This window comes from Heptranchias perlo, chromosome 9, assembly GCF_035084215.1.
Source record: "Heptranchias perlo isolate sHepPer1 chromosome 9, sHepPer1.hap1, whole genome shotgun sequence".
NCBI lineage: Eukaryota > Metazoa > Chordata > Chondrichthyes > Hexanchiformes > Hexanchidae > Heptranchias > Heptranchias perlo.
The window spans coordinates 60,044,592-60,057,147 of NC_090333.1; positions in this window are offsets into that span (position 1 = coordinate 60,044,592).

Genomic DNA, 12,556 nt, shown 5'->3' on the forward strand with positions numbered 1-12,556 from the left:
TGGGGTCTGGAGTCAATGTTGCGGTCTCCCAGGGCCACTCCCTCCTGACTGTATATGGGCGGGACAGGACATACCCAGGGATGGTGATGGAAGAGTCTGGGACGTTGGCTGAAAGGTATGATTCTGTGAGTATGGCTATGTCAGGCTGTTGCTTGACTAGTCTGTGGGACAGCTCTCCCAATTTTGGCACAAATCCCCAGATGTTAGTGAGGAGGACTTTGCAGGGTCGATTGGGCTTGTTTTGCCTTTGTTGTGTCCGGTGCCTAGTGGTCCGTCTGGTTTTATTCTTATTATGACTTTTTTAGCGAGATTGTACAACTGAGTGGCTTGCTAGGCCATTTCAGAGGGCAATTAAGAATCAACCACATTGCTGTGGGTCTGGAGTCACATATAGGGCAGACCGGATAAGGACGGCAGGTTTCCTTCCCTAAAGGACATTAGTGAACCAGATGGGTTTTTACGACAATCCGGTAGTTTCATGGCCACCATTACTGATACTAGTTTTTTTTAATTCCAGATTTTATTTAATTAATTGAATTTAAATTCCACAGCTACCGTGGCAGGATTTGAACTCACGACTCCAGATTATTAGTCCAGGCCTCTGGATTATTAGTCCAGTAACATAACCACTATGCTACTGTACCCGGTTGGTAGTGCCAACACAATCAGCTGTCACCAGAATTTCAGTGACACCAACTTGCCATATTTAGTACAGAGACTCTACAGCACCATTCCCCTTCCCCCGGAATCACGGAAAGCTAGTAACCAGGAGATTGTTGATTATCCCTTCCCCATGCATATGACAATGTCTCCAGCACCCTTCCCACCATGACACAGACTCTATGGCCACTGACGCCTTAGCCTCCAACACACCCACTCACCCAAATCCCAATCCTGCTGCTTCTTCCTACCTGCAGTTGCAAAGACAAAACAGGAGAGGGAGGTAAAAACAGAAGGGTCAAAAAGGGAAGAGAAAAAGTGAGTTTGTAAAAGACAAAATGGGGGTGAGAGAGCAAATGAAAGAGAAATGGAGTGAATGAAACAAATGAAGGAAAAAACAAATGAGAAACAGTAGTGGAGGAGATAGTGCAAGCAAGAAACAAATCGAAGGGACTGAAATGGAGGACAGTGACAGAAAAACAGAAGAGCAAATATATCAGAAATTGAGCATGGCAAGGGATAGAAAACAGAAAAAGAAGAGGGAGACAAACATAAATGGAGAAGACAAAAGTTGGAGCAGAAGAAATGAAAAATAAAGGGGGTAAAGATAGTGTGGTTGAACAACTCCAAAAGGCACTAAATAGATTGAGCTGGGTGTGGTATTTAATCATGATTCTGCCAGACTCAAAACTGATTTTAATCATATAAGGTCCATTTGCTAATTGTGACACACAGATCCAGCCCATTGCTCCAAAAGTTTGGATGCCCCTGCTATAAGAAATTTGTATCCTTTCCCAATGGATGATAGTCTAATTTAAAAACTAAACCCCTTTGCTTTCTCTGGCATTGTCACACTGGAAATCTTCTTTCCCATCTACAATTGAGGCATGCCTCACTTGCAGGTACTTAAAAAAAATCTTGAGCTGGACATAGTATTCTTGTTGCAGGTGCTTGAAAGGTTGGAACTTTGATATAGAAGTATTTCATTGTTAATATTCCACTCTGCCTCCACTTTAAAATATGAGATTTGTTGGCTCTCTTTGATGTCTCCATGAGTAAACACAGCATATGAAATGGCACTGAGCCATACAGAATAGGATTGGTCTGTGCTGATTTTGCTGATCATAGTTGGGATTGCAATAGGGATGCTAAACATTAACCACAGCACCCCAGTCATACTCCTGATTGCTGTCCAGTGATCCCTGCTAGAATGTGATCAGTTGTGGATGTTGGAAAAGGAGAGGATCAGGTTGTGATGCCCCCCCAAGATCAAAAACCTTGCTGCTACTCACCATCCAGTGTCTATTGTCATCTATGGAACCATATCACAGTATAAATCCTCGCCTTCAGGAAACACAAAACTGGTGTTTTAAAACCTAATGAGGATTTAGTCCTCATACTTAAACATAGTTGATCAATAAATACTAAGTTTTCTTGTGATGTGTATTTGAGCCATCTCTTACAAGTACAAGATATAGAAAATAATGGAAGGTAGGGGTTGAATTACAAGCAGCATGGTGTATCAATTTTAAGCATAGAAGTGTGAAACAAAAGGGACTACACTCACTTAAGTTTGATCCCTCAACTGGCTATTAATATTTAGATTTCACAGAGTCAGTTGGCACTATGTCACTGTCACAGGAGTATTAATATAATAGAGTGGTACAGGTGCTACACCATTGAATTCCAAATCTCAACCATGCTGCCTGATGAAGCACAAAGTAGAAACAGGAGATTGTTGATTATCCCTTCCCCAGAAGGAAGAGAAGATCAGACATAATGTTGTCACTGGGCCATTTTTGAAAATCTCCTTGTGGCTGGAACAAAAGCAAAATTGTAAGGTACAAAGGAGCAGGGGGCAATCTCCCCAAATCACTGCAGCTGGTGCATGATGCAGCAAGAAAGATTTTCCTTAAACTCGCTATAAAAGGGTGGCTAACTTTAGAAAAAAGATCAGAAAGGTTGCTTGCAAAGAACAGTGTACTTTTAAAATAGTATCTCTTGCTTCACGCACATAACATAAAAGAGGTACCCCAGAGATGCACTGTTAACAAGGATGATAATATAACAATTAAAATTTATTACTAACAGAGCTGTTTTGTGTTTGCTCCCTAGATAGTTTGGTAGATAAATGCCTCAAATGGTAGGGCACTGAGTGGTACAGACCTAGAAGGTTCCAGGTTTGACTTCAGATTTGGTTGAATTGGCCGATCTTTGGCAGGGCAGTGGTGGAGTACCACGATTGACCTCATTGCACCTTTGCTAAGGAGGCAGAGAAAAATTAGCCAGATTTACCCCTCATTGCTGGAAAGCGCGCATGTGTGTATTCTTGGTGAATGAAGGATTGGGCTTAGTTTTGATACTTCCAATGTTAAATAGCCTATTGAAATTGTCAAAGCTCACACATGAAGAATGACCACTTAACCAAAGTAATTGGGACCTCAAGCTTCAGTAACTGCCTTCAAATGAGAGGAGGAAAAAATGAAAAAAAGGATGTTTTCCTCTTACTGGAATCTGGAAATTATTTTTTCTATTACTGTCTTATGTTCATACAGTAAGTCATTTTTGTTCATTTGGAAGTATATTGCCTAGTGTGAAACTGAACAATACAGACTAGAAAGTTCCCAACTTTGATCCTTCATCTGTGTTCAGTTAGCCAATGTTGGCCATTGTGGTCAGGGTGGTACTACTGATCTCAGTGCCCCTACACTAGGCAAGAAGAAAAAAAAATAGTTCCTGCTCCTAATCACTACCAATGACATCTGCTGGAAGGAATGAGTGAGGTACTGGAGGACACTTGGAACCCTTAGTACTGTACCCCAGCCTGAATCAGTGCTTTCAGGATAGGATGGGTAAAAATATGTAGTGAACGTATTTTTTTCCTACTGTCATCCTATAGACATTTAATTCATAGTGATCCCTGTACACTAGATTGGATATCTTTCTGAAACTGCAGACAAAAGCTGCTATTCATTAATCTTTTGGATTTTGTGGAAAACATATTTTTAACTCTATTCATCAAAAATGTGTAAAGTCCAGTTTGCAACTAAAATTACCGCAATGAAATACAAGGCTTTCAGTCCAGAAATGAATCAATGGAAATCATTATTTAGTTCCTACATGCCCAAGTTCACTTATAATTGCAGCTGCAATTTGTGATACAGTTTAGATTGCATCATTGAAATTCTAAACACATATATAATTGTGTCGCTTATGGGGGCCCCTGAAAAAGGTGAGCTGTGTGTTTATGTTCAAAGATTTAGTAAGAGGTATCGGACAATCCTCCTTTGAGTTCAATTTATGTTTGCTAAGCTGCAGAAATTCTAATGCAAATCACAGGATAAACTACTCAACTGGACTCAACTGACGTGCAACATTTCCACCTAACACTTTTGGCAGTTGCATTGTAGGTGACGTGCCCATCTTGTCTTTAATTTGTAATGTCAAACTATTAAGTCTTATTAAAATACCTTTGTAAAATTGTTTTCTTTGCAATTTAAAAGTTTGTATTTCAAACTTTTAGGATACTATAATGTTGGACATCTATGTCAACAAAGCGTTTGGTAGATAAAACACTATGTGTTTCATGCTAGCAATCAGCCATCCAATAAAAGATGCATCAGGCACGGTTTGCAAAGTCTTACACAAAATTAATTTTAAAATTACGTTATCTAAATAGGTAATGGAATTAAGAGAATCCTTTTGTAAACCCCCACAGGCAAAAGCTAATATCTTATATTCAACACTATTTAGCAAGGAATTGCCAAAGTCTTGTATAAAAGTAAAAATCTAAAGGAAATAAGGGTTTATAATCACCCAAAATTATTTGAACTACCCCAATTTTTAATTGGAGTGTTATCCAATTATATATATCCCTTGTTTCTTTCAATATAGCTAAAAAAGGTCCAGATCAACAATATTAATTTATCCCCTCCACTCCTTTCTTCATTGACTCCTCACAGGGGTATGGTTCCACAGGCATCAGTTGCCCTCCATCACCTCATTCAAGTGGTTACTCAAGTGAAGCTCAATATCAAGTGATGGCAGCCAATTCAATTGTGGGAGATCTCACAGTCAAGGTTCATCCTATTCTCTCCCTGTGTCAACATATGTGCACCTCCAGCGGAGATTGCTGGAAAGCAATCAGGAATGGGAACCCATGCATGAAAATTCAAAATTGCTAAAGGACAGTCAGCATTGTTTGAGGTAATGGAGGCTAGGTTTAGGTAACCAGCTAGAATTTTTCCAAAGACATTAATAAAATGGTGGACAGGAGAAATGCAGTCAATTTTACTAAATTGTATTTTCAACAGAATTCCACATCCCTAATTATGGGTTAAGATAAGGAGTCATAGAATAAGAGATAAAGCATGACACTGGATTTAAAGTTGGTTTGAAAAGAGGGCAAATGTAAACGGAAAATGTTCAGACAAGAAAGTGGTTATGAGTAGTACCTTATGCTCAGTCTCAGGACCAGTCATGTTTTGAGATTTTTTCCTTTTTGGTCTGAGAAGGATTTTGGGTTAATTTACATTAAGATGTTGCTATTAGGTTAAATTTTGCCCACAAGTATTAACTGCCAACAACATACAATCTAACTGGGAGTGTTGATTAAGCCCATTAGCTGGGACCAGATGAAGTGAACTGAATTGTGTTTCTCGCCTAACATATCATTGAGACAATGAAGTGCATTAGTTCATTTTAGAGACATTCGCCGCTGTAATGTTAGAATGGCTTCTCTTTACTGAGCACAGCTGAACAGCTCTCAGCTAAACTGGCAATATATCGGCCATGGGAGGAGATTTCTAATTCAAATTAGCAGTTTTGATAGGCAGTTCAATGAGCCAACCCTTGACACAGACCACACAGGTTAGCTATGTCTGTCAGTGTCACTCGGGAAACACAGTCTACAGGAAAATGGAGTTTGAAGTCAGAGAGGCAGATAATGCTCCCTTCCTAAGGTTAATGCCGGTCAGTTCAATGAATACTGACTCATAAGTGAAACTAGACCAATATCAAGGAATATGTTTGTGTAAGGAGTGGTAGGATTCACTGAAAATTGTATTGTTGTAAAATAAACCAGTTTGCTGGTTTATAATTGGCCTCATCTCACTTGAATACCTTCCAGAACAAAGGAGAAGGCCACATGCAAGGTCTTTGTAGACAGTGCACACAACAAAGGGTCTTATTGTTATGACCCCCCCCCCCAGGTCATTCTAATGCATAAGTAGATATTATGCAGTAAAAGTATATTCCTCATTGTAGGGGACACAGAATCCATTTACGGAGATGACCAGCGACACACAGCCTGAGAAAATATTTAGTGAAGAACAGAATTGTAACAAGATCCTTATTATTTTTAATATTTTTATTGACTTGGACAAAGTATCTTAAGCAACTTGCAAGATGAAATCAAAATGGAAGGCAGAGCAAATAATGAGGAACATTGCAATGAGAAGAATTTACAGCTTTCAGGCAAATGGTGCAATACATGGCAAATGCAATTAAATGTGGATAACTGTAAAATAGGTAGTGTGGAATCAAGGAACCAAAAGAAACAGTGTGTTAGCAGAATTGTATTGATCAGGAAAGAGATCCAGGGACTATCATGGATAAATTTATGAAACTGTCAGCCTAGCGCTTAGATCCAGTAAACGACACATGAATAAGATACTTGGCTGTATTAGCAGAAGAGTAGAGTGGAGATTAAAAGAGTAATATTTAGTTGACTGAGTTAATCATGCTATTGTGAAATATGTTTTTTTTAATTGATTTTGTTTAAACCCTTTGGCCACCAGAAATTTCAGCTACTAAGAAAAAAATGGCAGATGAAACCAATTTCCAGAAAGCATTTTGAGTGATTTTCAGGAACCCCTTGGCCAGATTGTGCAATCACATAATGATACACTTTAACTATAAAACAGCAGCTATATCACACAGGGTGACACCTTCAACATTAAAAATACCAATCACACACAGCACCACTTACAGAAATAAGTTATTGCAGGTATTTATGAGTTTTTAATGAAATGCATGCCTCATATACCAAATTTAATATAGTTATATTGATTGCTAAAATTGTTGCATCTGAGATTTTCTTTATGTTAGCAGGCTAATTACTATTGAGAAAACAGCTGTACAAGACAACGGAGATGCAACCAACATTGTTAAATTTGTGGCATTTGTAATGTCCCAGATCACTACGTCCTACTCACCCAATCACAATAGAGGGCTTCAAAATTGAAATGTTCAATTCTGTGCATGCACACAGTGATCCAATAACCTTTACATCTACAGGTGCCATTACAATTTTGTGTTTTATTATGGGTTTTTTTTAAATGCTGATTCTCCTTATGATCCAGAATCAACCGTTTTGATAATCCATGTTCGGAGGTATTACTGTATACAGCATGAATGTGAGAGGATGCATAACCCTGAATTAAGATCAGTTGCTTTCATAATTTTGAAAAATTCCATAAAGTCACCTTGAAGTCATGCTTAACTTCTTTAACTTCTTCTTAAATAACTGTTGAGACCTGATGTTATTGTGCTATGTTACACCCACTCAAGGACAGTAATAATTTTCCTTAATTTGATGAGCTCTATAGCAGCACATGATATGAATCTGGTCAGAGGTGAAAAAAGTAGGAAAGGGGGAAATGAGAAGCAGAAAATAGGAGAGACAGAAGAGAAAAAGAAGAGACAAAAAGGTGGAGAGCCCAAGTAAACCAAAAGATTTTTTTCAAAAGAACAGGTAGCAAACCAGAAAGAGAACAAACTAGAAAAAGTTAGAGAGAGAATGAGAAAGAGGGAAGAAAAAATAGGAAAGGAGGAAAAAAATTAGATAATGACCAGATAATCTGTTTTGGTGGTGTTGGTTGAGAGATAAATATTGACCAGGATACCGGAAGGACCCTTCTTCAAATAGTACCATTGAATCCTTTATTTGGGGCAGATGTGGCCTCAGTTTAACATCTCATCCAAAAGACAGTGTAGTATAATCCTTATCCTTTTTAATAACAGATTCAAAAAGCTAGAGACAGTAATATGTCTGATAATTAAATACATTTATTATTGTTTCAAAACATTAATCTTAAGACTCTATACAGAGCAGTACACGCAGTTCAACGTCTATAAACTTGCGTGGAAAGAACTTCCTGGGAATTGAGTGATGCCTATCCAAAGCCGTTCATGGTACTTCGCCTTGAAGGTAGCTAAAGTTCCTACTGAAGTTTGCTTATCTCTTTTAACACCATTTAAAAAAAACAATTGTCTAATTCTTGCTCAGCATTGTTGAGCAGGTTATTGGTGAATAAGTGATGCTTGATAGCACTCCTTCCCCATCACTGAGCTGATGATTGTGAGTAGGCTGATGGGACAGTAGTTAGCCTGGTTGAATTTGTCCTGCTTTTTGTGGACTGGACATAGCTGGGCAATTTTCCACATTGTCAGATAGATGAGAGTGTTGTAGCTATGCTGGAACAGCTTACTAGTTCTGGAGCACAGGTCTTCAGCACTACAGCTGAGGTATCGATGGGGGCCAGTTGCCTTTGCTGTGTCCAGTGCACTCAGCCGTTTCTTGAGGTCATGTGGAGTAAATTAAATTGGCTGAAGACATGGTGGGATCTCAGGAGGAGGCCGAGAAAGATCATCCACTCGACCCATCTGGCTGAAAATGGTTGCGAACACTTCAGCCTTGTCTTTTGCACTCACATGCTGGATTCTGCCACCATTGAGTTTGGAGATGTTCACAGAGCCTTCTCCTACTCCAGTTAGTTGCTTAATTGTGCACTACCACTTGCGATTGAATGTGGCAGGACTGCAGAGTGTTGACCTGATACGTTGGTTGTGGGATCGCTTAGCTGTCTATAGCATGCTGCTTCTGCTGTGCAGCATGTACATATCTGTGTTGTAACATCACCAGGTTGGCACCTCATTTTCAGGTACACCTGGTGCTGCTCTCAACATACACTTCTAAATTCCTCATTGAACCAGGGTTGGTCATCTGGCTTGATGGTGATGGAGGAGTGAGGGATATGCTGGGCCATGAGGTTACAGATTGTGCTAGTATACAATTCTGCTGCTGCTGATAGCTCACAGCGCCTCACAGATGCCCAGTTTTGAGCTGCTAGATCTGTTCTTAATCTATCCCACTTAGCATGGTGGTAGTGCCATATGACACGATGGAGGGCATCCTCAGTGTGAATGCGGGACTTGGTCTCCACAAGAACTGTGCTGTAGTCACTCCTACGAATGCTGTCATGGACATATGCATCTGCGACAGGTAGATTGGCAAGGACGAGGTCAAGTACGTTAGTCCCTCGTGTTAGTTGTCTCACCACCTGCTGCAAATCCAGTCTGGCAGTTATGTCCTTCAGGACTTGGCCAGCTCGGTCATTGGTGGTACTACCAAACCACACTTTGTGATGGACATTGAAGTCCCCCACCCAGAGTACATTCTGTGCCCTTGTTACCCTCTGTGCTTCCTCCAAGTGGTGTTCAACATGGAGGAGTACGGATTCATCAACTGAGGGAGGGCAGAAGGTGATCAGCAGGTTTCCTTTCCCATGTTTGACCTGAAGCCATAAGACTTACAGGGTTCAGTCAATGTTGAGGACTCTCTGGGCCACTCCACCCCCAATTGTATACCACTGTGCCCCCACCTCTGGTGGGTCTGCCCTGCCTGTGAGACAGGACATACCCAGGGATGGTAACGGAAGTGTTTAGGAGGTTGGCTGATAGGTATGATTCTCTAAGTATAACTAGGTCAGACTGTTGCTTGACTAGTCTGCGAGACAGCTCTCCCAACTTGGGCACCAGTCCCCAGATATTAAGTGAGGACTTTTTAGGGTCGACTGGGCTGGGTGTGCCTTTGTCATTTCCTGTTTCGATGCGTAGGTGGCAGCCATCTGGTTTTATTCTTTTGTTCCTTTCTAGCGGTTTAATAGAACTGAGTGGTTTGCTAGTCCACTTCAGAGAGCAGTTAAGGGTCAACCACACTGATCTCCCAGGATCAGGCAGCACAGGGAGGAGGAAGAGGGACCGTCCCCTGGGTCTCACCTACCCATCCCACTTGCAGTATCACCTCATAACCCACCACCGCCAGATCTCAGATCCTAACCCGCCAGTATAATCCTCCTACCCACCCCAAGTGTCCTCTCTAAACTCCTGCTTAATGAGCTTTCTGAAGTTTACAGAATATATAAATTGAACACCACCTAAAGCTACAACTGGTATGTAAATCAGTAGTGTCATATTCTTCACTGACACAACCTACCTGTGTTAAAAAATGGAATATAAATATTACCTGAATGAGTCTTTTGAAATTCACCTCAAACTTTTCTTCAAATGATCTCAAAAAGAATGAAATAGGTTTTATTACAGAGAGAAGCATTCAATCATTTGGATAGCTTAAATGCTACTGAAGCATCTTGGTAAATTCTGCATATGCTAAGATTGTAGGACCTGCCATCATGCTAATAATCACCGCTCTGGGCAAAAATATGATGTCCAAGCCCAGACCTTCAAGTAATCCTTTAATAACCATATTAAAAAGTAGCTATGATGTGGAGATGCCAGTGATGGACTGGGGTTGACAAATGTAAGGAATCTTACAACACCAGGTTATAGTCCAACTGTTTTATTTGAAAATCACAAGCTTTCGGAGGCTTTCTCCTTCGTCAGGTAACTTGTTTTGTTGATTGTTGGAAAATTTAACCATTCCAATTCCAAGAAAAAAAAATAGATTTCTCCTCTCTTTCTAATTTGGGGAGTAGCAGAAAGATTAAATATCCATGATTTTCATCTGTATTTTTTGATAGAAAGTGTAAACATTCTACTTGCTGACTATTATGAGACAGCAAAAGAGAGAAGCAGACAGAGATAGATACACTTGCAAGACCAATTACAAACACCAAATTCAAAGTTTGTAGAGATCTCTTACTTACAAACCAGTGCCTTCTGGCCTTCACAAGAATCTCTGGAATCCTGTTTGACAGGTTGATTACCCTGAGGAAAGTGAAACTTCCAATCAAGCAACCTTACTCGCTACATTCTGTTTATGGGTGGTCCCAAGTTCTACCCAATGTCATCACTTCAAATGTTCTATCTACGTGCTGTTGATGCCTTTAATAATTTTAAATACCTACATCAGCTCTCCCCGCACGAATGACGGACAAGAAAAATCCACCTGTGAGCCAAACACCACATTCCACTCTCTCCTGTCAAAGCTCAGGTTCCCCACTATAGCAAAGAATCCCTCGATGCCTTCAAACTCTTGTAACCCCACCACAGCTCCATCAAATACCAGGAGACCTATATCCCTGTTCTACCCCATTATTAAGCTACCTATCACACAATCTCACCTGCAGCTGCACACTTCCATGCGTTAACTGGCACTTCATAATCTTCAGAAACTGTACATCCCCATTTCTAGACCTACAGCATTACTAACTCACTCTCGAAGGACATTCACTTTGCCCTGACTTACCATGGGCAATACTACAGGAGATCGACTAGTATATATAAAATCAACAAACTAAGGCCACTCATTCACAGAATAATGTACAGTGTTGTGAAAAATCTCAGAATACCATTTAATAGAAGAAAGAACTTGCACTTGTGTAGCACCTTTCATGAGCTCGGGACATGCCAAAGTGCTTCACAACCAATGAAGTATTTTTGAAGTGCAGTCAATGTTGTAATATAGGGAAATACAGCAGCCAATTTGCACACAGTGAGGTCCCACAGACAGCACAAGATAAATGACCAGATACGTTTTAGTGATATTGGCTGAGGAATAAATATTGGCCAGGACACCAGTAAAACTCTCTTGCTCTTCTCCGAATAGTGCAATAGGATCTTTTACATCCACCTAAAAGGGCAGACAGGGCCTCAGATTAAAATATCATCCAAAAGACAGCATCTCCGACAGCTCCCCAAAGTGTCAGCCTAGATTATGTGTTAAAATCTCTGGATTGTTCAGTCACTGTAAATCAATGGCCCTGATATTATCCCATACATGACATTAACACTATTTTTATAAAACAAGAGTACCCTCTGACACAACATAAGCAATGCCACAGGAAATGTGCTAGTTGTGTATTAAAAACAATTTGACATTTAATCACTATAAATTAGTGGCCTTGATAATAATGTACAACAGAAAACATAAATTCCAACTCACTGAAGAATGCAATGGGAATATATTCTATATCGTATAATGAAAAACAAATCCTGTAACTATGCATAATGTCACAACAGGTCAAGAAAAAGGAGGATTTTACAAAATCAGAGTTTATAAATTATATATTTTTTAAAGGGATTGGATCTCAGGATTTATATCAACAAGCTGCTATTGATGGAAGAAATATTTAAGTCACTAAAAATGACACGGTGCACTAGCGGTATTCCCCATAATCACACATTTTTAGAATAAGTCCAGAAAATGCTCGAAATACACAACAGATAATATTCCTCAGCAAAGGAGAGAGATGTTCATATTTCGAATGGAGACACTTGAGCAGGATTTTATTTCACACTGACGAACCTGCTGTGCTTCACCTGAATTTCCCATTTCTTCCTGATTTCTAGTATTCATCCTTTTTTATTTCCAGCCTTCTTCCATACACCATTTTAGGAAGAGAGAAGCGTGGCTACAAATTGTGCAAAACAAAAATCGTTTGCCGAAAATCAAAACTGTAACCGTGGAGAAATGTAGGTCTTCGACCTGAAACGTCAACTCTGTTTCTTTCTCCACAGATGCTGCCTCACTTGCTGAGTATTTCTAGCATTTTCTGGTTTTATTTCCGATTTCCAGCATCCACAGTATTTTGCTTTTGAGAAACATAGGCCCTCAACTTTCACCACAACCAACCGGCAGTTACAATCCCTGAGC